This window comes from Polistes dominula, unplaced genomic scaffold (genome assembly GCF_049000335.1).
Source record: "Polistes dominula isolate Pdom_NZ unplaced genomic scaffold, Pdom_raw_medaka contig_20, whole genome shotgun sequence".
In the NCBI taxonomy this organism is placed as follows: Eukaryota; Metazoa; Arthropoda; class Insecta; order Hymenoptera; family Vespidae; genus Polistes; species Polistes dominula.
In genome coordinates, this window is record NW_028301147.1 from 4,826,308 (window position 1) to 4,848,469 (window position 22,162).

The following is a 22,162-nucleotide window of genomic DNA, read 5'->3' on the forward strand; positions in this document are numbered from 1 at the left end:
TGACAGTGCTCTAATTTATTACGAAAAGATTCAAGAATAACGAACGAATTTCACCATAAATGATGATAACTAGGATAAAAAAAAACCTTCTAATAGGATAAAAAAAGCTCCTATAAGCAAAAATGTATTAGTGATTATAAACAAAATTTATATTACCTCAAACTAGTAAATATTAAATCTAGAAATATTAATTAACAATGAATTTATAATCATTTTCAAAAATGTATTATATTTAATTTGATAAATTTTAAAAAAATGCCAAAAAGTTAAAAACTGTTGCTACCAATTTGTTATTCGTGATGAAATTTTTGTCGACGATATCAAAATTTTTGTACCTTTCTCTATTTATATTAAATTCGACATTAAACGATATTTTAATGTGATATTTCCTACGCGCAATGTTTAATGCGGCACTTAATATGACATAAATACGTGACGTAAATGAGAATTGAAATATTATAGACAGACAGAACATTTAAATTTAATCTCTTTTTATACGAATTTTTTCAATATCTAAATACACGTGAATTAAATGTTATCTATTTAAGCATTAGCATAAATAATTTAATTATGCAAATGTAGGTCTTGCGTTTACTAGTGCGCATCCTACCTGTACAGGTAATAATCCTAGATTTTAAAAGAATGTCGAGAAGCCTAATTTTCTATTTATTGACTTTAGATAGATTTATCAAACATAAATTTTATTGTCATGCACTTTTCTCATTGCTAAATATCTGTCATATACGAATTTTTTTTTTAATAAAAAATTAAAAGTATCTTGGTGTGCATGTAATTTTAATATTATGTTATTTAAGTATACGGAAACCTAAAATGAATTTGCCAAGTGTTTATTCGGTTGTTAAACCTAGAATAAGAACGACAAACTTATGAAAAGTATTGCAGTATGATGCTGTAGTTAGAGAGAGACATTTCAGAGTGCAAGAGAGATAGACAGCCACGGTGGAGCAACTGGCAAATTTACAAGATGGTTTTCAGTACCACACAAATCTTTTGTAGACGATAAACTTTATATTTGTTATTTTTCATAATATTCAATTTCTGTGAAACAGATCCTGCGATAAGCCTATAAAATAAAATATCGTAAAATACGATAGGCAACAGATATTTGAATATCACCTAAATATTAAGAAATTCTAAAGGGCCATAAATTCCCAAACTATCTCAATGATCAAAGGAACATAAAAACTACAGCATCATACTGCAATACTTCTCATAAGTTTGTTGTTCTTATTCTAGGTTTAACAACCGAATAAACACTTTACAAATTCATTTTAGGTTTCCGTATACTTAAATAACATAATATTAAAATTGCATGCACACCAAGATACTTTTAATTTTTTATTAAAAAAAAAAAATCGCATATGGCAGATATTTAGAAATGAGAAAAGTGCATGGCAATAAAATTTATGTTTGATAAATCTATCTAAAGTCAATAAATAGAAAATAAGGTTTTTCAAAATTCTTTTAAAATCTGGGATTATTACCTGTACAGTTAGGATGCGCACTAGTAAACGCAAGACCTACCGCCAGCCAAGTAGTGCAGTCTTTCTAATCGAAAGATCAAGAAGAACGACATATCAAAAAATCAGCTTACCTACAATTCTCTCTCGAAAACGTTGCTAGCTCCCGGACTATAGTATAATACTTTTTAAACGATAGAAAAATTTGAATATCAACTATCATATGTATATGGATAAAACGATCCAATACTATCCGGGTGAAAAAAAAAAAGAAAAGAAATTCACCAATCTGATAATACTTTTTGAATATTTCCTTCGAAGTGAAAAGAAAGATAATTCAACAAAAAAAAAGAAACCTAGAGTTTTCCGTGTTCGATCAAGCGGAAAAGGAATGTGTATGGAAATTCGAAGACGATACGACGAAGGGCATACCCAGGACTTTAACGTTTGTTGCTTCCAGAAAGTAAAGAACGAACGTATGCGATAGGAAAGCGTGCGATTTAAAAAGATATTGAGAAAAAGAGAGAGAGAAAATAACATGATAAACGAAGTAGTCTGATAGGTCGGTCGAATGGACTAAAGAAAATGTGTCAGAGTAGGAAAGAAAGCAAAGAAGTAAAATGAAGTAGAAGAAGGAACGAACGAACGAAGGAAATAACAGGGAAAAAATAAGAAAGAAAGAAAGAGTGAGAGAGAAAAAAAGAGAAAAGTTCTATAATATACAGTGCAATCGACGTAACCTACATTTCTACGTAAGCTCGTCTCGCGTCTGTAGATTTTATTCATTCACTAGTTTGCCTAACACGAAATAATAAATTTCATACGTGATGAGGATACTCGCGTAAAATGGAGATGATTTTTTTATTTCTTTTTTTCTCTAACTAACTCTCTTTCTTAATTTTCTTTGTTTTTTTTTTTTTTTGAAATTTTTCCATAACGATTAAATCACCATCGCGTGATGAGATTAGAAGCGTATCCCCAAATGTTGCGAAATCAGAACCACAAGTAATTTATCAGATATTTTTGGATAAAATTATTTTGTAAGAAAATATTTTATTATATACGGTATGTTTACCTGGACGGATGGGGCAGAGTACGGTACATTGAATAATTTTAATACAATATTATTCTTTTATCGTTTTAATTTTTTCATATAGAATAACCTTTCGACCGGCTATACCATTGGAATACAATTTACGAAAGAATTCATTTATCTAGAAAAATATGAATAGATTGATTAATGTAATTATTTAACCCATATAAATACAAAGAGATTTGAATAAATATAAATATCAATAAAACTTATACCATTTGTATAGAAGAATGCATTTAATAATAATTATAATGTATGATTTTTCATCTTAAAAATGTATAATTACAAGTTTTGAATGATCCTGTATTTAATTCTAATTTTCTTCAAATTTTCTTATTTTCATTATCACGAGATGAGAGAATAATAATAAAACGATAAATTAAACGTAAACACGATTGATGATGATGATGATGATGATGATGATGATGATGATGATATATATTTTGATGAAATCGTTAAACGATTCAGTTGTAACGACCAAAAAAAGAGAAGGAATAAAAGAAATGGATTTAGCAAAAGAACGAATCCGATGATAGCATTACTGTGTAATCAAGAAGCAATTAAATTCTACATGCACCAGAAAATATTCTCAACAAGATTGACGTTCTCTTTCTTTCCTTTTTTTTTACCCTACCTAACCCCCTCTTCCATCCAACTTCCCTTTTCTACCTTCCTTTCCTTCCTTTTTCTCTTTCTCTTCCTTCTGTCCCCTCTCCCTCTCTCCTGCTCACCATTTCGTCCCAACTCTTTCTCTCTGTCTTTGTAAAAGGGGTTGATCGTTGTAATGATCAAGCTATAGAATAGATCGAAAGTACGGCTTACCGAGAACTTGTTTACCGAGAAAACAAACCCAGTGGAAAGAAGAAATAAAAAAAAAAAAAGCAAACCGAGCTTGGATCGAGATTACAAGGTTAAACTCTAAACAACAACGCTTTCACCCTTATTTCCATTATCTTTCCTTCCCTATTTCTCTTTTACTCTTTCTCTCTGTCTCTCTTCATTTTTCTCTTAGGTTTTTCATCTTTCATGTTATTCGATAATAAGAACAAGACAAAGCAGATTATTCATTTCAATAACTATGAATAAAAACATATCATTAAAAAAATTCAAGATTCTTATTAAGTAATATTTTATTTATTATATATTATATTTTTTGTAATATTAATAAAAAAGGAGAATGATTTGTCACATCGTTTTTAATGATTCAAAGAAACATTCTATTTTGTTTTTTATTAAATATTCATGTTTTCACATCATTATGATTTATTTGAGATATGACTTTGAATACAAAGGTTTAACTATAATGTAATAAAATATTAAAAGAAATATGTATAAACTAATATTGCTTTATGAAAAATTCTTGATATAGGGTTAATGTATATATATATATATATATATATATATATATATATATATATATATATATATATATATACTATTATGTTAGTCAAAAGTTGGAAACTTTTTGCATGAATGTATAAAGAATCGATCATGATCTAATAAAAAATAAGATCGAATACGTTCAAAGTATTCTTATACGTGGACCGAGTATAGAAGAACAAATAACAATTTTGAGTATCTTTACGGAACGTGATATGAATTTTACTGCTTTTCATGTGGAAATATTAGAACAGTAACCGAAAAGAAAACAAAGAAGAAAAAAAAATGAAGAAGAAGAAAGGATACTCGAGAGATTGTATTTACAGATTTCTTAGTACTCCAAGGATATGGATTTACCTTTCGAAAAGTTTTCTTGTGTTTGTAAATCGAAAGAAAAGTGAAATACTAAAATAAAGAATAAAATCTTAGAAACGATCAATCATGCATTTTCTATTTCTATTTATTTTTATTTTCTTTTTCTCATTCCACAATGATAGAAAAATATTTACCATTTTTTCTTGAAACAATACAACGTAATATGAAAAATAATACAAATTATTATTGTGCTGATAATTGAGCCGTTCAGTGCACACATCGATTAACTCCATAAAACAAAATGTTGAGAAATGCGATGAAATAATGTATATTGTTGTATTATTTATTATTCAATGGCCAAACAAATTTTGTCGTTTAATGGTTAATCTTTATTATTCAGGAAAGTTATTATAAATATAAAAAGTTATGACTATACCAAGTGCTTTGACACTTAAATTTAAGATTTTTCAAAAAGTGGAGTTAATCGATGTGTGCACTGAACAGCTCAATTATAACTATGAATTAATTGTAATAAACACCTTAACCTCGTGATAGACAGAGTAATACATACACAAGATTAATAAAATTCAATTTATAATAATAAAATATATAATTTTATTATATCATGTAATCAATTATTTTAATTTGTTGTTATTTATACTAATGTTATAATTATCAAAGTTTAAAAATTATTAATTAAATTGAAATAAAAAAAATAATACTAATATAGAAATAATAGTTATTTGTGTCTAAACAGGAAATTGATTTTTTTTTCTGCTTTACGACAGGTAAATATTTTTGACGACGATGCATAGTCGAGGTTTAAAAAAAGTTTATGTTAAAAAACTGACGAGTATAGCAATAATAGTTAACTTTTCGCTCGTGATACCCACGCAATTTTTTTTCTACGATCCTATTATAAAAATACCGTAAAAATAGAAAATTATAATCGATTCAACGAAACTATTGTTGGCATGGATACTGAATTAATCAACAAATTTTATAATAGTCCTTTAACCATTTTGTCATTCATTTACAAAGAAATTTTGTAATTTTAAAATGAAAATAATTTAATGAAAATGAAATGTCGTGCATTTCTGCAGAAATTGAACAAAATATCAAATATAAAATTTCCGACAATCAATTAGTTGAAAACCAAAAAAAAGTAAAATAATAGTATAGTACTTTCTGCATAAGTTGCAAAAAATGTACTCATTAATGTACACATTGTTTACGTAAATATATACGCATATATATATATATATATATATATATATATATATATATATATATATATATATATATATATATATATATGTTTCGACCACCAGCAGAAATTAATATATAATATATATATATACAAATTCCAACAAGTCAACCGGATGTTGAATTCGTCGACGTGGCGTGTCGAAATTGTTAGCCTCTTGTCGTTTACTTGTTGTTAAATTAAACTTTAATACTTTAATATAAGCTCTTCAATAAAGGATTACAAATAATCGTTAGAAGCTGTTTCCACCTTAATTCGTTATGCTTTTATACAAGTACTCATTGTTTTACTTTATAATAATAATAATAATAATAATCACAACAATAATAACGAAACCATTAAACTTGAGCATCGAATTTTCCTTCAAACTATAATTAATTACTTGCTATTATTATAAAATCTATGAAAAAAAAATAAATCCAATCAACATGATCGTAAACAAGGAACGAAGAAAAATTATTGGACAAAACAAATTCGACGAAGTGAATAATTGAAAGTAGCAAACAAATTAAGAGAAGAGAAAACCAAAAACAAAACAAAAAATAAACAACAACAATAACAATAGATCGAATAAATAGATTAATGAGACGCATACACGACGTGATTGTAATTACTCACCTTTTGTTGAAAAAAAAAATTGTTACAGCAGCGGGACCTAACGAATATGGATCATAACGCGAATTTCAGGTACTATGACGATTTTTTTTTGTCTGCAATTTTAACGTTTTCACGATAATACACTCGAGATAAAAAAAAATAAAAAGAGGTTTAACAAAAAGAATATATATATATACTTTTATGCATGCATGAACATGTATGTATGTATGTATGCATGTATGTATTTACAGGAAAGAAAAATCGAGAGAAAAGGGAATAGATATACATATCGATGTATATAACAAACTCGTTAATCCCTTATGTCGTAATCTTACGTTTTTTTTTCCAAGAATACTGTATAGTTCTGTAGCAAAAATAATTGGCAAACTTGTTAAATCGTTGTTATTGTTTTTATACTTGATTTTTTCGTATTTCTGAGCAAGTACACAATGATAATGATTTCTTAGGAAATTTCAGATACAATTTTTATTACTAATTTTTTGTCTGTCTCTTTCTATTATTCTTAACGAGCAATAACAAATTTCAAGATTGTTATAATTTGAATAATAAAAAGGGTACACGTAAGAAATATATTACAATAACTTAATTGTTTATACACGATGATTCGTTAAAGTTTGCCATTTATATTACTCGTAAATTGGATATTCTATAAAAAAAAATTAATAACAAAATTTTGGATTGTATCTCGGCGAAAGTATAAAGTTATAATTGAGTATTTCTTAGTTAGTTTTTTTATCAAAATATTGAAGATTAAATGTATTATAATTAAATAATTTAAATAGCACACATCACTTTGTATAGAAATCATAAAAAGTAAAATTCTTAATAAATAAAAATAATAATTATAGTAATTGAACTATTAATATTATATATATATATATATTTAAATCCAAAAAATGTTATAAAAAATATTCCGAAAGGAATAATATTTAAAGTATCACAAATAGTTGAATTCTCATTCTCCAATCTTTATGAATTTTCTATATAAAGTACTTCAATTTATATTTATAATTCCTTGATTTCTTCTTCTATATATTATAATTAATATATATATATTATAAAATATATAATACATAAAAATATTTATGTATAGAAAAAAGAAAACAAAAAGAAGAATAAGAAATAAAAGGTAAAGACGAAATATGGGTTATGTACTTTCGCAACTGTACGAGAAGGGCTTAAAGAGAGGTTGAATCAAATGTTAAAGTAGGAAAATGTAAGAGAAGGAAGGAAAGAAGGGGACGAGAAAACTTGGGGTTGAGAAAAGTAACTTAAAGAACAGTTGGTGTAAGAGCGAAAGAATGAGTGAGAGAGATGGATAGATAGAGACACAGAAAGGCGCAGAATTAGAGAGAGAGGAAGAGGGGGTAGGAAGAGAAAGAAAAGAAGAAGAAATAAAAGTAGGTAGTACTATAAAAGGATGAACACAGGAAGCAGGCAGCAAAAGCTTTTTACAAGCTCCTTTTTATTTTTCTCTCTCTCTCTCTCTCTCTCTCTCTCTCTCACTCTCCCACACTATTCTATCTATCTATCTATATTTCTATCTTTTACTATGTTTTACTATTTTACCGTCTTTATTTCTATCCGCTTTCTATCTTTTTACACATAACACGCACAATCTTTCTTTACATGTAAGTTTCTCGAAAGAGAGAAAGGAATCATCTTTCACGGAAAAACGTTGTCTTTGCAAATGCAAGATAAGTTAAAACGTATTTCCGAGCACTTTCGATGGAAATTAAATGTCCGGTGAATCTAAAAAAAAAAGAAAAAAAGGAGGAAATATAGGAAAATGTGTATATATATATAACCACACATTCTCTCTTTATCACTATCTCTCTTTCTCTCTCTCTCCCTCTCTCTCTCTCTCTTTCTATCTTATATTATTTAAATTTTATTCTATCCTCAACGACTATACGAACACGGTAAAAAAGAAATAAATAAAATCACCCAGATTGTGCATTTTGTACCAAAATGCAACGATACGCGAATGGTCTTAAAAGAATTCTATTATCGATGGTAAAATTGGTTTTCTTTCTTTTTCTTCTTTTTAATTAATTTATATTATTTTATTTTAATTTTTTAATTTCTTTTCTTTTTTTCTTCTTTCTTGGATCGTGTTGGTGAGAAATTGCTATGAAAAATAGTGAGGGAGAGGGGAAGGAGAAAAAAAAGAAAGAAATAACAAATAAGATTCTCGCGAAAAGGGATCATCAATCATATATATATATATATATATTTTTCCTTTTTTAAAATCATACGATGGTTAATATACCGGATGAAAATTATAATCGTACAATGAGGAGGGAACGTTGAAGAAGGGGTTTGGGTGGGTAAGTGGGGGGGGGGAGGAATTAAATGTGCTCGCATGAATAAGATGCGATTGGTTTATCGAGGCTTTCGACTTATCGACTTTCAACGAGGTCAACCGAGGTCCTTTCAAGTACCAATCCGAACAACGTACGCTTTAGTATATTAACCTCTTTTATGAAACATTTTCATGTAAAAAAAATCGATAATAGAGAATTGCGTTAAATCGTTTATACACATTTTTTTCTTTTCTTTTCTAATCTTCAAATTAAAATAACGGAAAAGAAAGAAAAGAAATAAAAAAATAAAAAAAAGAAAAGGAAAAATGAAATGTTCAATAAAATTCTTATAACGTGCGTGTTTTCAAACATATGTATATATATATACAATAACTTCCCTTTCATGATAGATGTGATTTATTTTTCCACGATTTTATCTACGTTTAGATATAAATGTAACGTGTACACGTGTACTACGTTTATATTAACATTAGCCTCGTGCATAAATATTCGTGCTAAATAAATATTTCATTTTCATATCCTAACGCTATTTAAAACTATTATTGTATTTCATTTTATATGTTTCTACATGATTAAAAAATTATTAATATTCTTTTACCGATAAGAAAAAAAAAGTGGAAAATTTAAAGAACGTGTGGTGTGTTCCTTCGAGTAAATTTACTAATAAACGAAACTTCAATTTTCAACTTTGTTTAAACTTTAACTTCCTCGACGATATTTCATTCGGTCGTTCAACTATTAGATTTCAATTTACGACACGCTTGACATTAAGGAAGTTATTGCTTATGTTAGTTAAATTTTGAACAATCGATAATGTGTATATATACATATATACATATATATGCATCTGCACTTTCGTGAACGTGAGAAATAGAAATGGAAAGAGAGAAGTAGATGGAAAGTTAGTGAGAAAGAGAGAGAAAGAGAGAGAGAGAGAGAGAGAGAAGAGAACGACGAAGTAGATCTAATAATTCATAGGTTCGCATAGAAACGCAGATATTATCCAGCATCTAACTCCTGAATATGTTCGTATTTGCATATGTATAGAATTATTAAATAACGTACGTGTATATAACGTTGATTTATAATACGCTTTCACATCTACATCACAAGAAATTAATTTTCTTATATTATAAAAGAAAATTGTTTATATTTATATATGTATATATTTTAATATTATTAAATACATGTATAACAAATATATTATTTTTAATTTTTTAAGTCAATACTATTTCAAGAATTATGTACTATGTATATAAAATATAAGTATAATATATGTGACGGTAATTTGTCAACAAAATTAAATACATTTATCTTATGATTTATAATACTTTATAATATAAATTCTTGTGATATAAAATAATTCATAAAATTAATTTATATATGTAATAAATGTGACAAGAATTAGAATATTCAAACCTTATCCAGCATAGAAATGTCATGATTTAAAAATAAAATAAAAATTCAATAAAATCGTATGTGTGTCTCTCTATGTGTGTATGTATATGTGTGTAATTGTTTATTACGAGACTATAAAAGTATTAGATATATTATTCATAAGAGAAAAGATACGGGATTAGTTATAAAGTATATAAATCGAATATTTAGAGCACGAAGGAAAGGGTTAACGAGCACAAAGAAAAAAGGAAAAACTAAACAAAAAAAACACACAGGTAAAATAAGAGAAAGACATATATGTATATATATATATAATTAAAAGTAAATGGAATTAATTAACTTTCTTGTTCGATTAAAATAGCTTAACTAAATAAACCGACTTTAAGTTAGAAACTTTGTTAATAATCTCATCCTGTGTTAATGATAGAGAAACGAATAAAACATTACAAAATTTCTACTGGAAAAGCACCATGCTAACGTATAGAAAAGAAAGAAAAATAGAAAGGGAAAGAGAGAGATAGAGAGAAAGATAAAGATAAAAAGAAATACGATTACACACGATACTAACGTGGACCCTTAACTTAACGTTAAGAGAGTGAAAGATATAATAAAGAAATAAAGATACATCAAGAGTAGAGAAAAAATTATAGTAAAAAAGAGAGAGGGAGAGAGAGAGAATATTAGATAAAAAAAAATATATATATATATATATATATATATATATATGTTACCGTGAAAGACGGAAATTGGAGAATGTCAAGATTCACATGGTAAATTGTCAACACACATCAAATACGTCAGTGAAAGACCGAAAATATTAGGGTTTATTCTTAAACATTAATATTTCTGAGATACACCAAGCGCCCATGTGAATCTTGACATTCTCCATTTCTTCAGCCTTTCACAGTAACATATATATATATATATAGACAGAGAAAGAAAGAGAGAGAGAGAGAGAGAGAGAAAGAGATAAAAAAAAGATATAAAAGAAACAAAAAAAGACACGGCGCACACACTGGATGAAAATCGAAGAAACACGATGAAGAAAAAGTATTATTTCTTTTTTTTGTTCTTTTCTTTTTTTTCGCGCGTAGTAGTTAGGTGTAATACCTAAGGGTTTGACCTGCACGGAGACTACCTCACGCTTTCGCACCCCACGAATAACTGCCGCGAAATACGAGAGAACGTTGATGCTAGGGGAAAGAGAACCAATAAGAGACAGAGAGAGAGAGAGAGAGAGAGAAAGATAGATAGATACATAGATAGAAAGAGAATGAGAGAGAGAAAGGATAGAAGCGCTTGCGCCCTTGTTCGCGGGTTCAAACTACCACCTCTACCCCACCAATACTCACCACACTACTACTAACACTTCTATCCACACCACTACTATCATCATTCTTCCTATCGTGTTCGTAGGTGATCGTGTTGTCTCTACTACTGTTGCCTCCGTGTTACTACTACTACTAGCTCTGATATTGAAGAGAGAAAGAGAGTAACGATGAGGAGAAGTATTGTAAGGATGTTACGAGAGAGAAGTGAGAAAGAGAAAGAGAAAGGGTAAGAAAGAGAAAGAGAGAGAAAGAGAGAGAAAGAGAAAGGGCAGTGGGCCACTCGAAAGCATTAAGCACAAAAGCCTTTTAACTACCTGCCATATAACAGATCCTACCGACATCTATTTAGTTTCAATGCGATTGAGAATTTCTCCCCTATCGAATATAATCTTAAAATTTTTTTTTCTTATTTGATTCGTATCATAAAAGAAAAAATTCGTTTAATAATTGAATCGCAATTCGTTTAAATTCAGATAATACTGTTTAAGTAACATATATGTTCTGCTTTTTTTATATTTTTTTAATACATATGTTTTGCAAATTGATGGTTTCTTAATTTGATCGGGAAAGTATGTAAGAGTTACTTTTTTTTTTCTTTTTTCTTTTCTTTCTTTTTTTACCCTCCAAACAAAATAGTCTTTCTTATAAGACAAAATATGTATAGGATGTGTAAATTAAAACATAAATATTTATTGGAATAAAAGCAAAATCTAAAACAAAAAAAGGAAATTTAAAGAATTTCACATTTTTCTATTGGAAAATATCAAATAATGGATTCAACCTTATATTGGCTTCAAAGCTACTCAATTATTGACGACGACTAAATCATTCGACGATATTCTTCGCCAAATGTTTTACGAATGATTATTATTTATTAAAGTTTTATCATATTTTAGATTTTCCAATACTTAGTAAGTATGTATTACTTGTACCGTTCTTTCAAAGAAATCAGAAAAAACGTATTTCAAACAGGTATTGGTTAGGATATATAAAAGTATTTAATCTTAGTAAAGTCGAGATATCAGGACTTAGGTTCGGTTTATGTGAGACTTATTTTGATCTCTCTATCTTCTTCTATAACACGCATATAAAAAGATAGAGTACACTGACTTTTATCAAATAAAAGTTCGAGAAATAGGCTTAAAATCATTCTCAATGACAGATTCTATAATAAAACGAAATGCGTGAATAGTGTACATATATATATATATATATATATATATATATATATATATATATATATATATATATATATATATATATTAATTTTTAACATATCAACGGGATAAATAAAAATATAAGAGAAATAAATAAAACGTATTATAATATATTATGGAAGACAGTGTAAATAAATGTGATAAGAAGAAAATGTATTTGAATATTATTTTTAAAAACATTTTATTCTATAACTAAGGGAAAATGTTGTACGTAAATGATTTAACATGTTTTAAATGAATTTTTGGTTAAAGTTTCACTTGAATGGTGCTTCTATAACGGGTAGAAATATGAATATTAACACATATTTTGTAAAAAAAATCGGATATCCTGAAGGTTTCGTTTAAATACTCAGGTAAAACACGTAGAATCATATATAAAGTCATAAATTTTACATTATTAAATATATATATATATAAGTATAAAAAATTCAAATTTTATTTAAATATAAAAATATATATGTTCTTAGGCACGCTTTAATGTTGAAATAAAAAACCGAAATACGAAGATAAATTTTTCTTGGTCTTTTTTTTATTAATTTCGATCTAATTTAGATAAATTAATTAAACGTAATTGATCTTAATGAAATATATAAAAATAACGCAAAGAACAGTATTGTAGTGTATACGTTGAAATCTAAAGGATCCGAGATGGATAAACACGAACTGAATGATGGAAGGAATACTCGTTACCGAGATTAAAAGGTTGATTTGCGAAATCAGCAGAAAAGAACGCGTCGTACAAAAGATCGTTCATCCTTTTCAACGTGAAAATAGATCGTATGTGTACTTATATGTATATCTATATGTTTGTATATGAATGTATATATATATATATATATATTTGTTTGTGTTTATTTTGAAAGAAAGGGATTCGTTTCGTTTCTATGTACGAGCGAAAAAAATAAAAAAAATTACGGTGCAACGTTCGTGTTTGCTCTAGAATTCGAAAAGCATGATATTTATTTTTTCTTCTTCTTCTTCTTTTTCTTCTACTTCTTCTTCTTCTTCTTAAAGAAAAAAAATACAGAGAAAAGAAAAACTGAACGCTTAATACATATTTTTTCAATATTTAGCATTTACCCCTCTGGCTTAAGATTTTAAATCATCCAATTAATTTAGTTGGAATTAAAATTGTTGTAAATAACAAGGCTTATCCTTTTTTTTTCTTTTTTTTTTTTGTAAATCTTCTTCTTTGTTATCTTTTATTCTTTTCCTCTTTTCTTCCGTTCTCATTCTATTTCTCTCTCTCTCTCTCTCTCTCTCTCTCTTTTTCTTTGTAGATTATAAAAATGTCTACTTTTTCTTCTAGGTCATCGGCTAAAACGAGAAAAGCTTCAACGTTACCTTTAAAGTTTACCGATACTTCCAAACTTATCGAAAATTTAAGTATATATATGATGTAATGTATTACGCGTATGTAAGTATGTGTATCAATGTGTCTCATATTCTTGTTTCGTCTATCTTAAAAATAGATTATAATGAAAAAAAAAAAATTAACCAATCGTAATTGTTCTATCATACTATACAATTATACTACATTTTTGCTGCTTCCTTTTCTTTATCTTTGTTTTTTGCATCTTTCGACGTAAAACGTCGATGCCAGACATTTTCATCATCTGTTAATTAAAGCCACTGAGTTGGAACGTTTGCATTACGTAAACAGACCATTACATTATAGAATAATTCTAAAGTAAATAATAGTTAAGCTCGTTTATACAAATTATAATTCGATAAATATATATGTACTTTTTGAACAATGAGGGAATGTGCTGATTGTCATAATCGAATACGTCCTTGCACTTTGCAGAGAAAATTATGTTCGAATTTCATTTTGTGTACACACACACACACACACACACACACACACTTTCATAAATAATAATTTCGTCACCTTTTGACCTTTCTGTATTTTATAAAAAAAAATTATTTATTCGGCCTAATTCGAAGAAAGCGTTCTATAAATTTCGTTTATTTCTTTTTCTGTTTTTGTTTTCTTTTTTTTTATTAAAAAAAGAAGACAAAAATTGAACTTTATCTATCATAAAAATTCATTCGCGTAATTAAAACTATCGCTTATATATCTTTGTAAATATTCAATTTGCAAATAGAATAATGTGTAAAGTAATATTTTTGATTCTTAATTGTTTATAGTCTTCAAGATATGAAATAGTGAATTATTTAAATAGATTTCAATACTTTTGTTTTTCTAAAAATAAATTCAAATGCTGATAATATTGAAAGGTAATTAATCATATCAAATATTGATACTATGAGATATTTTTCCTTTATTCGATTTATTAAAATGTGATTATTGATTTGTGTTAACTGACAAAAAAGGAATAAGAAAATTGAATGTTAATAAAGAAAGAAAAATAAATTTGCATATTTAATAATTTAATTATTTAAAGTTCAAATTATTCGTTTATGGAAAACATTAGTTTTCCCCAATTCTAGGATTTAAAAATCATTTTTTATTCGTGTTAAGTAACATTCTTTATTTTGCTTCTAGTTTTATTCATATCTTTTGTTATATATATATATATATAAAAATTAATAAAAGAATAATAAAAAGTTTTTAGTATCCACAATAATTTTTTGTTTAATTTTTTGATTTTCTAATCAAATCGATATAAAAAGATATTTTTAAGTGGTTCCAATTACGCACGGATAAACTCTGTATTAAATAAATGATTCTTTTATCGAAATTTTCTCACGAAAAAAAATAATTACATTTTTTTTTAATGCATTAACAAATATACTTTTTTCCATATAACTATTTAGATTAGCTTAACTTTCGGTTAAAATGCTCCTACACGTTAATGTTTGTGTATGTGTGTATATACATGTATATCTAATTTGATCTTATCCCGATTGTTTCCATTTTCTTTTTTTTCCAAAACCTCTAAACATAATGATCAACATAAAAATAGAAAAAATAACAAAATATTATATGGAATCAAAAATTTCTTCGTGAATATTAATACAAAAATGAATAAATAAGTTTATTTCATATTTTATAGTCTAGAGTCTTAACCCCAAACAATTTAAAATGATTCTAAAAACTTTCTTATTTATGAGATAATAAAATGATGTGTGCAATGTAATAATATTTTCTTAAGTGTTTCTTAAAAAATTCATTTTAACATATCTTTTTTTTTTTAACTTTCATACAAAATTAACTCATTTTCTCGTTGATAATATCCATCGGTAGTTTGCATAACGGTAACCACCTAAGTTTTTAGTTAGCCCGACATTTTTATCGTGACGATAAAAAATAAGACATTTTTTAAAGGTTTTTTTCGTACGAGTTAGGGGTATTCGCGTTTGCATAACACAGCCGCTAAAAAGTTTAAGCTTTACAACCGATACCTTATTTTCGTTGTTTTTTTTTTTTTTTTTTTTCTAAACCAATGATCGTTGCCGTTGTAGGAAAATCGTGAAACGTCTAGGAGGAGGCAGTCGAGCTTGGCAAGCTTAAAGGAAAAGAAAAAAAAGTTATTGAATACTAGGCGAATGGAGGTTGTACTAGGTCGCCGATATTTTCCGATAATACGGGCCAGAATCTTCGATGATGCATATATACTAGTCTTCTATATCTACGTACATATATATATATATATATATATATATATATATATACGTACGTGCATATCAGAACTCTTTGACAAATTTTTAACCAGCTTTCTCTCATCTGACTTATTTTCTTCATCGAAATATGTGTGTATTTACAATAATTGTCATGTCTCTTTGAAATAAGGTTATATGAATATTATAAATTAAGGATTTATTTAATATTAATCGATTTTATTTATTTTGTATTAATTGATTTTATTTAAAAATATATATATTTTAGTATAAAAGTAGTAGCAATTTTGTTACTTCTTGATTGATTTATAACAATGAAATTGCTGGTGAACAATTTTCTTCAATAAATAATACATTTATAGATTAAATTTTAATTATATATAATATTATTCTTGATTTTTAAATAAATATAAATTCTGGAATGTTACGAACAAATTCTGAGATATTCAAAATTTGCATTTAAAGATGCTTATTTTTTTAATCTATATATTTTTATATTACATATCCAGGATTCACTGAATGTCAATACAATTTAATTAAAAAAGAAAAAAAGAAAATAAAATAAAAACACATTACAAAAACAATTGATATATCTATGAATGTCTTTGATTTTTCATTTGTTTGTTTTATTTTATCACATTTTACTTTATTCGATCCTATTTAATTATACCGATTTTGACAATCAACAGTAACATATTAATATGAAACAAATACTGTTAGTAACATTTTTTTCTCCTCTTTCAACAATTATTTTACACAACTATTTTATCCTCTCTCTCTTTCTTTTTTCTTTTTCTGTCTCTTTATCTATTCAACTCAACAGATCGTGTATTTGTTTAACAAACGTTTTCGAAACGAGGAACAATTAGAAATCGACTCGATTAAACGATCGTTTTGCAATTGCGTTCAAGTAACATCGTTAACGTTAACCCGCGTACGTTTAATGAATAATTGAACGAAAACAAATACTAATACGTAGAGAAAGAGACAGATAGAGAGAGAGAGAGAGAGAGAGAGAGAGAGAGGAGAGAACTATCCTGTATAATATGCACTATACATAGCTGAGTATATACACTCGTCATCATATGAAAGACTAATCATCCTTCTATTCAGTTTCTTGTGTTTATTGTCATTCATGTTAATAGTCTTGTCAAGGTTGTGATAAAAAAGGTAATAAGGTTCTAAAAGAAATTATAGATTTAACAATTAATTCGATACCTTTTCTTCATAAAATTTAATATTTATTTATAAAGTAATTTATTTTTCGTGTTAATTTTATTTTATATTATTATTTGAAATAGTTTCATCAATTATTTTCAGCAACTCTCTGGTCCATCTTTCAAATAATTACGAATTTAATACCAAACCACCAAATTAATTGTTACACTTAATATATGTGTGTATGTGTTCAAAATAATTAAACGAAATAATATATTTACTTCGTTTATTATTTACATATATATATCGGAAAATGTATAATATAAATTTGTATTTCTCTACTTTGTCTTATATCCATAATGATCTTTAAATGTAAAAATGAATATTAAAATTATCCTTGAAGACTATAATTTATAGGGGTTCAAATATGTACAGTTCGTTTAAAAAAATAATGATGACCCTTGAATTTTATATTTACTTACAAATTGGAACAAAATTTTCCCCATAACACGACTAGCCTCACGAGAATAAACAACTTTTCCTCTAAACATTTTTTTTTAATAAATAATACAAAGTGTCCCAAAAGTTACTTCATCGAAAAATTACAAGCAAAATAAAATATCAATATTTAAGAAAAACATTGATATTAATTTATCAATTTGGTAAAAGGGTTTTTTTGGACACCCTGTTCAATATACATGTAATAATAACTTCCTTGTTCTTAATTAAACTACAGAGAATAAACTTGTTATTACATTATCCAAAAATATCAAAACAATTCTAATTTTTATTTGTTTCAACGATTTTCTACAGTTCATTTGATTTGTATTCTGAATTAGTTAATCTAAATCAAGATTATAATCACACGTGTATATATTTATTTACTTAAATGCATATCAACTAAACAACTAATCCATTGACTCAATTAATTCAAAATCAATTATTCCGAAATTTATTAGATCTATTTCACAATTCAAAATGAATTTTCTCTCGAAATAATATCTATTAATTAATTAATTAATTAATTATGTCTAACAATTGGTTATTGAGCAACCATATGTTATGATGAAGTGAGAAGAAAAAATATAATAATAATAATTTAAAAATATAATAATATATTTTCAATAAATCAATAATATTAGAAATCTTGTTAACATTTCTAATCGATACGACCTGGATACGAATATTCTTTTCTTATAATATGATCGATCTTTTCTTTCGGGAAATAGAACGTACATTCTTAAATTGAAAAGGTGAACTAGAAAATGCATTTCTGATTCTTTCTTTCACTCTTCATTATGATGAATTCAGATGAACAGACGAACTGATATAATCAATCAGTACGCATTAAATAAATGTCATATTCATGTAAAAGAGAAGGTGTTATAAGTTAAAACGAATAGCAACGATGAAAATGAAAATCTTGTCTAAATCACCCTTCCCATTTCTTTTTCGTAAAACTTTATCGAATTTTATTATTTGATATTTTGAAAATTTACCCAAATATTATAATAATGTGAAATCATTAACTAAAAAAGAAGTATATATACATATATATATATGAATATCTAATGCATAGAAAAATATATAAATACAAAACAGTGAGTAAATATCTAATCGTTTCTACAAATGGTTTATTTAATTTCATAACAATTACGTTAAAATAATAATAATAATAATAATAATAAACACGGTGTGTTACTGATCCTCAAACAAATATCATTGTTACGAAACATAATATGCGCTCTTGATACAACTTATCTATTATATTATTAAAACACGTAATACATGTATATAAAGCCTGTGTGTGTGTGGGTCAAAGTTATATTAACCGTTGCATAACACATTCGAATAATATAAGCGTCTTCATTATGGTGTCGTAACTTTTGATCGATATTGATAAATTTTACTATAAAAAATCTATTAATAAAACATATTCGTGTCAGTAATTAAGAAGGATTAAATTTATCACGTAGTACGTGATTTCATTTGTGCCATTTAATTCTATACATGATAATAACGTAGAATTATTTAAAAAAAAAAAAAAATATATATATATATATATATATATATATATATATATATATATATATATATATATATACAAATACTGTATATATAATATATACATGATTTAATTTTGTTAACATTAAAAGATTTTCACAAAATTATTGAAAATAATTATCCATTATTGGTTCTTTTTTTTTTTAATATTAATACGTATAATTTTTAACATATAAATATATTTTGAAACAAAATATTTTCTATTCTCTAAATTAATATTTAACAAACGAATAAAGAACACTACGATATAAATAAATATTTATTTCCCTTAAATGTAACGTAATTTACGAATAAAAAACGAGTTATTGTAGTTATACTGATAGAAATAACTACATATGGTATATATATAATTATTGATAATTATAGTTTTACGATAATAATCGTTTCGTGTAAGATTTGTATTATTTCAAATGAAAAATTTGATAAAATTGCATTGGAATTACGACCATCCAAGAAAAATAAAAAATGAAAGAGAGAGAGAGGGATAGAGACAGAGTTACGTAATTCCAGAGCGCAATAGCTTTATTCGAACCGGCAAGCTGATCAATGATAAGCGATCTCTTGGTGTTCGAACGAGAGGTTTTACCTTCCTCCGAAACACCCAACGTTATCGTCAAAACCAACTGTGAATCTTGGCAATGGGAGCGTAAACGATCATTATTCCGATCGATTTTACAAATTTATTGGCAACCTGAATTTCTCACCTAATCTCTATATCTCTTTCCCTTTTTCATATGTAGGTTGCATGATCAAGGTTTTATTTCTCTTTCTTCGTTGCATTCGTTCAAAAAATGCATAAGGAATCATTTCTTCTTCTATATATACGTACTTAGGATTAGCCGAGTATTTTGCAAAAAAAAAAAAAAAAGAAAAAAAAACGAGTTTTTGAAGTAATAAATCTTTTTTCTAGCCCCCTCCTCCAACCCTCCTCTTCTTTCTGCTTCCATCATATTCTTCTTTTTCATTAAATGAATTAAAGTAAATGAAGACCTTTTTCTTTTTTCTTCTATCTTTCTTTTTTTCACCGTGTTGACGAATAAACTACTACTATTACTATTACTACTACTACTATTACTACTACTCTATCGAGCTTAGTGAAAATCTGCGGAACGACTGCGCAGGCAGGTGAGTGCAGCTTCAACAACGAGGTGGTGCCATTCACCTCGGCCAACCTTTGTCCTACATTGCTGTTTTCAATCTTCTGCCCTATTTCCAAATCCGTCTTTCAATTGTAAAAAGGAATAAATATTACTGTGTGAAACAACCAGAATAGAGGAGGTAGTATCCGTTGCCAGCAAGCAAACAAGAAAATAAAAAGGGGAAAAAATAAAGGAAAACGCAAGAGGGGAAAAAGATCTTTGCCAATTTTTATCTTTTTCTTTCTTTTTATTTTTCTAATCACTTTGAATAATAATAATAATATTGAACATTTTTTTCAATTTCAACTAATACTAACAAAACGGAGAGAAATTAATTAGATTTTCCTAAAAAAGAAAAAACAAGAAAAGATTAATTTAATTAAAACTTTAGGGAAATTGTGTACGAGATATTTTTCGACTTTTATAATAGTAAATTTCATTGTGAATTAATGCAAAGCACCAATCAGTAAAGTGAATGCACCTGAAAAATCCACTGCGAAAGTATTATCTGGCAAAACAAACGTATAACACACACACACACACTTCTATCTTACATATAGATATAGATTTAAAAATATATATTAGAATATATAACATATAAATATAATATATGTGTAATAGACAATAAAAAAATCAATGTAAATTATTATTCCGATATTTTTAAATTATTATGTAAAATCGTTTATATGTTCAATGAATTTTATAGTTATAATCAAATATAAAGATCGCAGAGTATCGATTGACATTTAACCCTAGCGGAGGATCGAACTGGAAGAGTCTAAATTCGGTGCGATCTCGCGATAAACGAATTTTCTCTTTCCATCTCATAGGTCAAATACACACGTACTTTTATTTTTTTGTTTTTATCTATCACGAATTTCTACGTATTTCTATTACGAAGTTTCACACTTCGTAATGAGTAAAAACAAAAAAAAAAAAGATAATTAAAATGATTATTTCTAATGTATTTCCATTGAATATATTAACGATATGAAATATGAAGTTGATAGCGCGTTCTTTGAAAATACGTTTATTAAGTAGTATCATCCTACTCACCCAGAGAGAAGACACCATGAAGTTGACCTCGAGCGCGGGTTGATTGACCCCCGTGCAACAACACTGCACTATTGATTGCAAGTCCACGTGGGTTCTATGCACATATTTAACGGTTAAACGAAATATGATCAAACGTTTTAATCAACATTTTATTTCAGATTTATGTCTATTATCATTATTGTTATTATTCTTTTTCTTATTCTTTTTCTTATTCTTCTTCTTATTCTTCTTATTGTTGTTGTTCTTCTTCTTCTTTTTCTGGTATTAGGTATTACTTATAATAAGGTGTTTTTATCTCTGTTTCTATTCGTTCTCTTGAATAGTGATTTTCAGTATCCTCGAGCAAACGCGTATCGTGTATGACATGGCTCACGTGTGCCGCCAAACTCACCACCGCGAAAATTTCCCAAACCAAAGTCGATAAGTCATAGAACAAGCGTTACGTAGAAAAATTCACCCTTCTAACCAACCCTCGTAGATGGCATTATAATCGTATATCCTTTCCCTTTCTCTTTCTATCTCGTTGGCACAACAATTTCCGCGAATTTTGAACGATGAAATATTATGAGTCAGTCAAAAATCATTCAATGGGGGTTAAAGTTCATTATTCGATATTTTTTGGATTTCTTTTTTTTTTGTGAAAATTTTAACAACATAAATAATATTTTATTTTATACTCGTTTATTCGTTTTGTTTTTTTCATTCACTATCTTTTTCAGCTGGCAAAAGATAA

General features: G+C 26.9%; 1 protein-coding gene and 1 long non-coding RNA gene across 12 annotated transcripts in view; one reads left to right on the forward strand and one right to left on the reverse strand.

Moving 5' to 3' along the window:
* LOC107074182 (uncharacterized) overlaps nucleotides 1-21,804 on the reverse strand; it is a 134,398-nt gene extending 112,594 nt beyond the window's left edge. For 2 of the 11 annotated variants that reach the window (XM_089177324.1, XM_015335371.2), the window contains exons 1-2: nucleotides 10,990-11,088; nucleotides 6,155-6,246 (exon numbers count right to left, since the gene is read on the reverse strand). The gene's annotated coding sequence lies outside the window, so the exon portion shown is untranslated. Of the gene's footprint in view, nucleotides 1-6,154; nucleotides 6,247-10,893; nucleotides 11,089-21,429 lie in introns of those variants that run through there. The other 9 variants (XM_089177326.1, XM_089177325.1, XM_089177328.1 and 6 more) reach the window with 7 other exon arrangements.
* On the forward strand, nucleotides 11,210-16,053 carry LOC149030934 (uncharacterized). Its single transcript, XR_016178201.1, has 3 exons — nucleotides 11,210-11,436; nucleotides 13,737-13,844; nucleotides 15,857-16,053. It is a non-coding gene; the product is annotated as an uncharacterized LOC149030934 (long non-coding RNA).
* Nucleotides 21,805-22,162: the final 358 nt, after the last annotated feature.